Raw genomic sequence first — 11,340 nt, forward strand, 5'->3', positions numbered from 1 at the left:
ATTATAATACTTGCTTCTATCGAGAAAGTGTGGCCGTGAAGACCAAGGCATGGATTTTAATGGCTTCAACACTATTCTATTTTCCCTTGTCCATTTTGCAAAGATAGAAGGCAACAGTGATTTTAATTTTTGGCCATTTAAAAAAAAAAATTACGTATAAAAAAAATTAGGATAGCATTAGCATTATTAAATGGCACCATACAAAGAGTAAAATGGCCATGTTCTCTACACTGCAAAGGAACCGAATGAGGGACTTGATGATACAGAATGGCAATTCTATTTATTAAAATGTTATAAATTCCGAAATTAAAGTTTAGTTTTAGTTTTGTTATTTATAACATACTATCATTTATTATTTATAGAGAACTTGCAATTTAATTTTCTGTTTTAAGAGTTAGTAAATATGAGATTATATCATTAAAATTAATTTGTTGTTTTTACTCGTATGTCTGCACATGCTATACACATCTTTATCATGACATCTTTATCATTGTTGTGAAAATTATTTACACATTAAATTAAATTTTCCGAAATGAGCTTGAATTATTATTTAGGTCAACACAGGGAGAGGGGAAAGCGAGGTCTTGTAGAAAAAGAACAGTCGTCAGAATAGAAAAATGAAAATTTTATTGCTAATATATGGACTCTGGAAAAGGAAAGCCTTTGATAACCTTTCCTATGGATATTCAAGTTGAGATGGCCGCCCATCGGCTTCATGGTTTCAATTCAAAATTTAAGAAAATTATAAAAATAATAATTAGTTGGGATATCCGTCCGTCAATTATAAAGTCTTTTTTTATTAATTTTAATCAAATTCAATTATTAAAATTTTTTTAAATAAGTACTAGTCAATCCACTTTTATTTGTTACCTTTCAAATATTATTTTGTTTAAAATTATTTATCACTTTGAGAAGACTAAGGAAAATTTTTAATTTGACTTATAAGTCGATTAAACATATTTATAAGTATAAAATTATAAGTAAATTAGTATTTAATTTGACTTATAAAAAAATTATTTAAAATAAATTAGAAGTCATAAGTAATATATCCTTCTTACTTATCTACTTATTTTATGACAACTCGTTGACTATATTATCTTAATAATTTTTAAAAATATTAATATTATCTTTATTTTAATAAATTATGGCACCTAATCTATATATATATATATATATATATATATATATATATATATATATATATATAAAGCAGGCAAAATTTTCTCCTTGATATTAACATATAGATTCTAAAACTATTATATTTATGCCAAGTGACAATTTTAAATTGAATTTATTGATTTTTTTTATTTACTAAATAGTTGTAATATATATAATTATTATAGAATTTAATTTTTTAAATACAATCCTTAATTAATTTAATCTTCAAATTTAAATAATAAAAAATATTAATTAATAAATATAATTATCATCCATTATCATGTTCCCTAATTTTTAATTTGAAAACATCAATGTCAATAAAATTAAAACTCATTTTTTATTTTAAAATATTTTTAAACACATTTATTATTATTATTATTATTATTGTTGTTGTTGTTTTTGTTGTTGTTGTTTTTATTATAAATAAAGAATAACTTATGGTCATTTTAAAAAAAAAAAAAAACTTATGGCCATTAAGGCAATTGATTTGAAAGCAATTGCCAATTTATTTAGCCAAAGATTATGGCTAACATTTTAGAGTTTTAATATTAAAAGGATAAGTGCCAAAAAAAATTGTACTTTTCAAATTTTTGCAATTCTGCCCCATGTTATAAAAATTACCAATTAAATTCTAAATTTTTTAACTCTTACCAATTCTATCCTACTGTTAATAAAACCATTATCTCACTAATGGATAGCCGCGTCAGATGCCACATCAGCTGCCATGTCACGCCACACAGTAGGGTACAATTGGTAAGAATTAAAAAGTACATGATTTAATTAGTAATTTTTTTAGTATGGTACAATTGTAAAAAAATTTATTAGTGTGGGTATTTTTTGGCAAATTTCCCAATCTATTTTAATTTATACAAAATTCAAATTACTTTTAAAATTGAGAGTCAATTAACAATTTGATTTGGATTAATTTGCTTGATCTAAAAATGATTCAACACTAAAATATGATCAAATAGTGGTGAAAGAAATGAAATAAAAATGGAGATGCTTAAAATGACATGAAAGGAAGTAATAATAAAAAATTTATAACTTTTAAATATTGATACAAATTTGGTTTCGAACATAATTGAATGGCGAAAATTGATTTATATAATCAATTTTAACTAGTTTTAAAAACTTAATTGTGATTGTTGTTATATATTTTTTAATTAATTTTATATAATTTTTATAGTAAATATTTAAGAAAATTTATTTTTTAGTCTTTAAATTATGTTAGAGATGGCAACGTACAAAGTACTTTTGAAAATTATCTACATAAAATATATTTATAATTAATAATTAATAATTCATATTTTAATTTTAATAATTTTAGAAAAAATTTACAAAAAAACCCTATACTTTCAATTTTTTGTAATCATACCCTACACTAATTAAATTGCCAATTAAATCATACACTTTTTAATTTTTACCAATTATACCCTATTATTGGCATGACATGGTAGTTGATGTGGCGACTAATGTGGCATCTCCATTAGTAAGATAATGATTTTGTTAACGGTTGAGTAAAATTAGTGAGATTTAAAAAGTTTAGAGTTTAATTGGTAATTTTTATAGTATAGAGTAGAATTGTAAAAATTTGAAAAGTAAAGGGTTTTTTAGGCAATTATCTCTATTTTAAATAGTAATGTTAAAATTATTTCAATTAAAGAATAACTTTTTCTAATTAATAATAGTTTAGTGACCTAATTAATTTTAATTTGAATTTTCTCTACCTATAAATAGTTAATGTAGCAATTTTTAATTGAATTAAACCAGACAGGTTATCCCTGGTGGTGCTGATTTCAAAGCTAAAACATTTATATCAAGTAGAAAATTTTAATTTAATTTATTGAATTATTTTTGTTACATAGCTTGAAATAGTTTTAAGTGTTCGTTTAAAATGTGCTTAAAAATAACTTAATTTATTAAAATAACTAAAAATGATATATCATTTAATGTTGTGTTTTTTTTTATAAGTAAGGAGGATTTTATTAAAAGGTTTGTAGTTGTTAAAATAAGAATAATGTTGATATTTTAAAAAATTATTAGGATAATATAATTTTTTATTTGGTCAAATAATTTGTATATTATGAATTATTTGTTTGTAATGTCTGTAGGACATGAAGACCGAAGACCAAAGAAGCAAACAAACACTCTTCTTTCACTATTTTTTTTAATGGAACTTTTATTTTTCTATCTTCATTTCTTATAATTGAGTTGGACTTTATACTAACAAAAAAATTAGAATTTTATACTCCAAAGTTAATTTAAACAACAAGAATACTTCAAATTACAACCTTTTTTCTTTGATCATAATTAAATATCAGTTGCTCTACATCACAGTTTCCCATATTTATTATTATTAGCTATTTTTTTATATATTAATTTTTTAAAAAATTAAGAAACTGAATTTGCATTGAGCATGTGGTTAATATATATAGATATATATATATATATATATATATATATTTTTTTTTTTTTTTTTGAAAAAAAAATTAATACAACAAATAAAAATAAATAGAGATAGTAAAAATTTTGTGAAGCATCACTTACCAAAGGATTAAAAAAAAACCAAAAAAAATATACAAATACATTATAATACTTGCTTCTATCGAGAAAAGTGTGGCCGTGAAGACCAAGGCATGGATTTTATTGGCTTCAACACTATTCTATTTTCCCTTGTCCATTTTGCAAAGATAGAAGGCAACAGTGATTTTAATTTTTGACCATTTTTTTTTTAAAAATACGTATAAAAAAAATTAGGATAGCATTAGCATTATTAAATGGCACCATACAAAGAGTAAAGTGGCCATGTTCTCCACACTGTAAAGGAACCGAATGAGGAACTTGATGATACAGAATGGCAATTCTATTTATTAAAATGTTATAAATTCCGAAATTAAAGTTTAATTTTAGTTTTGTTATTTATAACATACTATCATTTATTATTTATAGAGAACTTGCAATTTAATTTTCTGTTTTAAGAGTTAGTAAATATGAGATTATATCATTAAAATTATTTTGTTGTTTTTACTCGTATGTCTGCACATTCCATACACATCTTTATCATGACATCTTTATCATTGTTGTGAAAATTATTTACACATTAAATTAAATTTTCCGAAATGAGCTTGAATTATTATTTAGGTCAATACAGGGAGAGGGGAAAGCGAGGTCGTAAATTTATTATTATATATAACAAATCAATAGACGTGCAGTCCAAATGGGAATTAAGTCTTTGGTAATTAGCAAGTCTTCGGAGGGAGGGTCAAGCTACAGAAATTGCAGTGTAGAAAAAGAACAGTGTTACACTCATTTCATATAGGCATTTTTGGGTAGTTTTACATCCATTTTGCCCTTATATTTTAGTATATTTTATGTTTTTAGCTTTATTTTAGCTTATTTGTTAAATTTAAATACTTTATATTTGATTTTTGTAATTTTGTTGTTTTTGATAGGATTTTGTGGCAAATCGAGGATCAATGAGTGCATTAGGAAGTGATTTGAAGAAAATTGGAATTCTTTAAGCATGGAGGAAAGTTGAAGAAATCAAGCTTTGAAAGAGCAAGTTAGCCGAAATTTGCTTGACACTTTGCTTAAGATCCTGCTTAGGGTAAAGCGGCAGTGCTTAAGGTGCAGCACAAGTCAAGCATGGGCAGAAAAGTCTATTTTACTCTAAGTCTGTCGAGATTTGCTGAAGGTATGCTTAACCTTAAGCAGACAGTGCGACCAGAAGCTGAAATTTGCTAAGAAGCTGTTTAGGGTTAAGCCGTATCCTAAGCAGACTGCCCAGAACGTGAATAATGCTGCTGACTTGGATAATTTAACACATCATTTCCTATCTACTCCTTGGCTCTTATTTACTTTTAGAGAAACTTTTTGGGACCATATAAATTCATCATTTCCTAGCTTTTGCCAAGAAGAGGAAAAAAACGGAAAGAAACAAAAGAAAAAAAAAACGCAAGAAAGAATAAGAAGGAGAAGGAGCACACCATTTCTGCTGGAGAGCTGCTACCAAGTGATGTCCACCTGTAGTTTTTCAGAGTTTTGGGCTCTCCTTCCCCTGGGTTTTTCTATTTCTTAGTTTATTTTTATATTTCTTTTGCTAGTTTTATCATTTCCTCTTGTAAATTTTATCATGATAGAATAGTTTTTCTAAGATTTCAGAGTTGGGTTGTACTATTTTGAATCTATTTGTGGATTTGGATTGGGTTTTATCTAGATTTATATAAATATGAGTTTTGATTCTTTTCCTTGTGTGCTTTATGACTTACCTAATGTTGGATCCCATTGGGTCTAGTTTTTAATCTTTGATTGAAGAACCGAAAGGTGAAAATCATTGATAGATAATCAAGGATTAGAACTTGAAATCCCCTAGATTTAGAAATAAATTGAGGTTTTAAGAGGATCCATTGATTGATTACAAAACTTAATGAAATTTCAATTTAAAATTAAATAAAATTAAAAAATAAAAATAAAAAGTCGTATAGTATATTAACAAAGAAAAGAAACATTGTCAACGGAAAGAAAGATTATATTTCCCATATAATATATATTAATTAAATTATAATATATTAACAAAACATGACAGCGAAAGAATGAGACGTATAGAAATACAAGTCAGTAGCAAAAACTAAAAAAATTCTGAGAAATTTCCTATTTATTGGTTTAATTAGCACATGGAAATTTCAATGCTTATAATTCACTTGGACTTCATATTAACAAAAAAAAATGATTTTTATATTTTTCAGAGGTAAGAGACAGATTTTATGCTATGTTTGAATATCAAAATTTGAAATAAGGCTATATTTGATAAAACGTAATTAAAGTTGTAATGTAAATATAATTATATTGTATATTTAATTATGTTATTTGGTAACACAAAAATATTTAACGTAATAAAATGACAATTATCTAATGTAATCAATTATCCTTAAAAGTAACGTAATGATTATTACATACAAATATAGATATAATCATGATTGCTTGTTTTGATTTTTTTTTTTAATTTATTATCAATATCACCACTACTTCTGCCTGTACACTACTACTATTACTACCCCTACCTCTATTTTATCACCACCACACAATCACCACCACAACTACCACCACTATCATGTTACCAATATTGCTATCACCACTACTTGATCACCGTTATCACTACTTAACCATTATCATCTCCATCACTACCTAACTAATACCACCACCACTACTTCACCTTGCTATTACCACTATCATTTAACTGCTGTTTTCGCCATCACCACTATCGTATAGCCACCACTACCACTCGACTACTAATCATTGTAATCGTTACCACTTATTATTAATATTATTTAAATAAATTAACTATTAAAATCAAAATTATCATTATATTATACTATTTATATTTTTATTTTACAACTAAAAATAGGACAATTACATTATATTATATTATAACTTTGATTGCATTACATAATTGATTATATTGCATTACTTTACGCTCTATCAAACGTAACTTAAGGGATTTGAATTTAATTTTAGGATAATTATTGATAAATTATGAATTCAAAATAATATAATTTAACTTATTAAGAACTTTGTAGAGTAAATTTGAAATAAAAAATATTTCATATTAGTAATAATTGCTTTAAAATCAATAAATTGATGCATGAGCATGGGTAAGGATTGGCTAAGTTAAAATCTGAATCTGCTATGAAAAAAGAAAAAAAAAAAATTCTGCATGCATTTGTCAGCTACCAGTCTTGCTCTTCCAAAATTGAAGGAGACTTTACATCAAGAAATAGTTTTTATTTCAATCCAAGCATGGGAACGCCAAGAAAGGGAGTTAATTAATGACCTTAGCTACTTCACGGTTCAAAGTCTACTGCTACAATTTCTATGTCAATCCAAGCTTCAGAGGAGGTTTCGGTCAAGAAAACTTATAAAAAACAATGAATATAATGTTTGGGAGTATCACTTTTCAAAGCGTTCATAAAAATAACCATAAGCATACAAATTCCTGGTAATAGTGGACGGCTTCTATTAAGATAAGCATGGCCGTGAAGACTAAGGCATGAATTTTTAATTTCTTCTAACCTTCTATTTTCTCTTCTCCATTTGGCAAAGATAAAAGACAGTGACTTGACTTGTCATTTTCAGTCAATTCATCTCCCTTCCTAATCCATTGAAGACTTTGTATATATTCAAAAGATATTTTGCTAAAGCTATGTTTGAATGGGCGTAAATTTGAAATTATTGAGAATTTAATTTTATGTTTTAAACAAAAAATTTATAAAATTTTAATATTAAATTTAAATACCTTATGATATTTACACCTATTCAAATAAATTTTTTTAAAAAATTCATTTATACACCTACCCATAAAGGCCAACTTTCCACACCATTTAGTGGGGTGGCTTGGCCTCGGTTGAAACCTATTGATGCCCACAAGTAAAAATATTAATAAATAATCTTAAAAAATTCTCCAGCAGAAATCGAATCCTAATCGATAAATAAAGAAACCCTATTTTTACCAACTAGATTAATATTCTTAAATTTATTAGAATATAAGATTAAAATGTTGGTATATTACTTTATATGTTCTGTAAATTATATAATCTCAAATTATAATTAAATTAAATTTGAAACTTTTTTTTTAGAGAGGCTCTTAAAGAGTATTTAATTTGACTTACAAATAGAAAATCATAAATAAAATATAATTTAAAATAAATAATAAGAAAGGTTCCCTTTTAATTATTTACTCATTTTAAAACTACTTTTTAACTAAGTAAAAACTATATTATCCTATAATTTTTTAAAATATCAACACTATCCTCCTTTTAACAAACTCCAACTACCTAAAGATGCAAGTATCATTTTTATTATTTTGATGGGTTAAGTTACTTTATAAGTAACTGCTAACTATATACTAAAATCATTTAAAGTAATTTTTAAATAGACTAAACACTAAAATACTTAATTTTTAAATTGATTTATAAATTAAAAATATATTTTAATTCAAAATATAAAAGTAAGTCAAACCAAATACCCTATTATATTGAAATATACCTACTTTTGATTAGACGAATATCTCCATTAGAATATAGCCACTATGACTTTTACTAACAACGTAATAAGTCTTTGTTGGTATGTGACAATGGTACCCCAAATTCTTTGGTGTATATAAATTGAAGTTAAATACATTTTTTGACTATGCTTTTCTTTGATTATTAAACATAAAAATCAATTTCTAAATTTGAATGATGACAACTCTTTTCTTCACCATTCTTTACGCACAATAAGTGGAAGTAAATTTCTATGACATTTATTTCCACATACATTTAATTAGATGAATTCTAAAATCATTATTTGTCATTTTAATTGTAGATGATGATATTATTCTCAAGTGATTTTGAGACAAATTAAATATATATATATATATATATATATATATATATATATATATATATATATATATATATATATATTCTCATCTCCAATAAGTGGAAAGAAACAGTGACTGAGATAGAAATTTAGCTTAGGAGCCCAATTAAAATATGTGTTTTTTTTAATAAATTACTTGATTAAATATTGATTGAATATATTGATTGACTAATGTTGATAATTCTGTAATAGTTAATTGATAGAATTGTTTTATAATTATAAAACAAAAACATTTAATAAATATAACAGCAAAAAATAAACACTTCAATTTTCTTTTTAAAAAAATTAATTTGCTAAAAATTAAATGGAATTGCTATTAGTTCAAAAATAGAATGAATCATTATTATTATGAATTACTGAAATTAAAATATATCGATGGCCTAATATTAAAAAGTTTATCTAATTTATCTTAAATCTATTTTTTTTAAAAAATTATGAAAAGAAAATTCAATAAAAATTATAGATTCAATAAAATAAATGACATGGTTTAAGTTCTAATATTATGAAAGAAAAAAAAAATTCTAACCTGAATATGAAGAAATTTGAACAAGAAAAAGATTCCAAAATAACAACGAAATTATGAGAAGAAAACTATTAATGTTTTAAATTGATAAAAAAATGATAAGACAGATTATGTTAGACATTCCTTTGATGATATTGTCCAATAACTTAAATTTTAAAAAATAAAAATTGGTGATTGTGAATTTGTTACATAAAGTAAAATAAAATTGATAGAGAATATGAGACCAAGAGCCAATAATAATTTGGATTTTTTTTTTTCTAAGAGGATTTGTATTTCATTGTTACTACCATTCTTTTAATAAGGATTTTGGATTTTTTTTTAATAAAATTTCTAATAAACCCCTCAAAACTTTTAAAATCCTCAAAGTTCAATATTCATCAAAATTTAGTAAGAGTAGAAAAATTACTAATTGTTTTGAAAAATTATCATTAGACCCTTGAACATTTTCAAAATTTCATGGGGTCCAATGCTCCCTTGGCCCCAAGGTAGGTCCATTGCTGGAAAGAGACCAACCACAATATCATTGATTTATATGATAAGGAAAGGATCGTGTATCCTTTGCAATAGTTGTAGTCTGTTGACCCCGTATAGCTCAAAATGAGCATTGATGTTGATGATAACAAAACTCAAACAGAATCTATCTAACCCAACTTTAAAGTGATGTTTAGACTCTTCCTCTTATTTATAAAGAACCTTTGAAGTTGCATCTAAGGAGAAAGAATACTCAAAGGCATCTCAAGACAAATCCAAGATGAGAAAAGACAAGATTATGTAAGCCAAGACTCAAAGTAAAGGTATGAAAGTCATAGAGTTAGAAATTGAGTCTTAGGACTTATGTGAAAAGAATATATGAAAATTTAGTCGAATGGAGCTCAAATGTGAAACTTTATCTTCTACTTATTTTATAATTTTTTTTTCTCATCATGACCTTGGACACTACTATTGGAACATTTTTTTTTCTTAAGGTCTAAATCAGATTTTTTAAATATTACAAGTTGAGACATGTAACTGTTGACTTAGTTTGCTAACTGGTTTGCTAAAATATTAGTTTGCTAATGGGTTTGCTAAAACATTAGTTTACTAACTAGTTTACTACTGTTGCCAAAATTTCATTAGTTTGCTAAATGATCAGAGCTGCTCAACTTCGCACAAAAAGACAAAATAACGGCCATTTTGTCTAGAGCAGTGTGTATAACATTCCAAAAAGGTTTCAAACGGTCTAAATTGATTTGGGACTATAAATACACCTTTTTTACTTCATTTTACACTTGATAAAAGCTTACATTTGAACTCCAACTTTGATTCTTCATTTATTGCTTTCATTCAAGAGCTTTAAAGTTTTTGAGCTACCATTGGCAAATCAACTCATCTCTTCTTTATAGTTTGATTTGTATTGAGTAAGAGTGAGTGTTAAAACATTAAGTTGCATTTAAGAGAGGTTGTACAAGCACCTATTGAAGCTTGAGAGTGTGAGTGCTTGAGATAACACTTGTCAAAGGTTCAAGCTACCTTGGTAAAAGCTTGGTGTTGAAAAAGTGTAAAGAGCTTTTGGTCTCTTGCTTTTAAAAGAGCAAATAGTGGAGAGAAGACTCAAAGAGGGTTCTTTGAGAGAGTGAATGTAGGCTAGTCAAGCCGAACCACTATAAAAATCATTGTGTTTGATCTCTCTAACCTTAACCTCTTTACTTTTGTGCAATTTAATTTTTATACATGACATTGAATGTTGAATGAATAGATTGAGTTGGTATATTTGAGGATTTATGAGTATGATGAGAAACTAGTTGAATATCTTGTGATGCATGTTATGTTAAAAATTGCTAGAAATATTGATTAAAGCTTGAATTGCAATTTAGGGACACTTTATTGAAATATATATAACTGTCATTATATATTAAGGAGCACCTAGTTGAACAAAGCCACAATTTTTCATTAGGCTACAAGCAAGGGCTGAAAAATTGTTAAAGTCCAATTGACCCCCCTCTTGGACTATTTTGGGACAACAAATTGGTATCAGTGCCTGTCTCTCTTGCTTAGGGTGTTGCAACCTTGGAGTGATCCATAATGGCTGGTTCATCTAGCAACACTGCCGGTATACCCGCACCACTAGCTGAAGGCTACTCAATCACTAGACCACCACTCTTCAATGGCACTAATTATTCATTTTGGAAAGCAAGAATGAGAAATTTCATACAATCTGTAGATATTGATGCATGGAGAATTATTAAAAATGGTCCACACGTTCC

This window comes from Hevea brasiliensis, chromosome 14 (genome assembly GCF_030052815.1).
Source record: "Hevea brasiliensis isolate MT/VB/25A 57/8 chromosome 14, ASM3005281v1, whole genome shotgun sequence".
NCBI classification, from domain to species: Eukaryota; Viridiplantae; Streptophyta; class Magnoliopsida; order Malpighiales; family Euphorbiaceae; genus Hevea; species Hevea brasiliensis.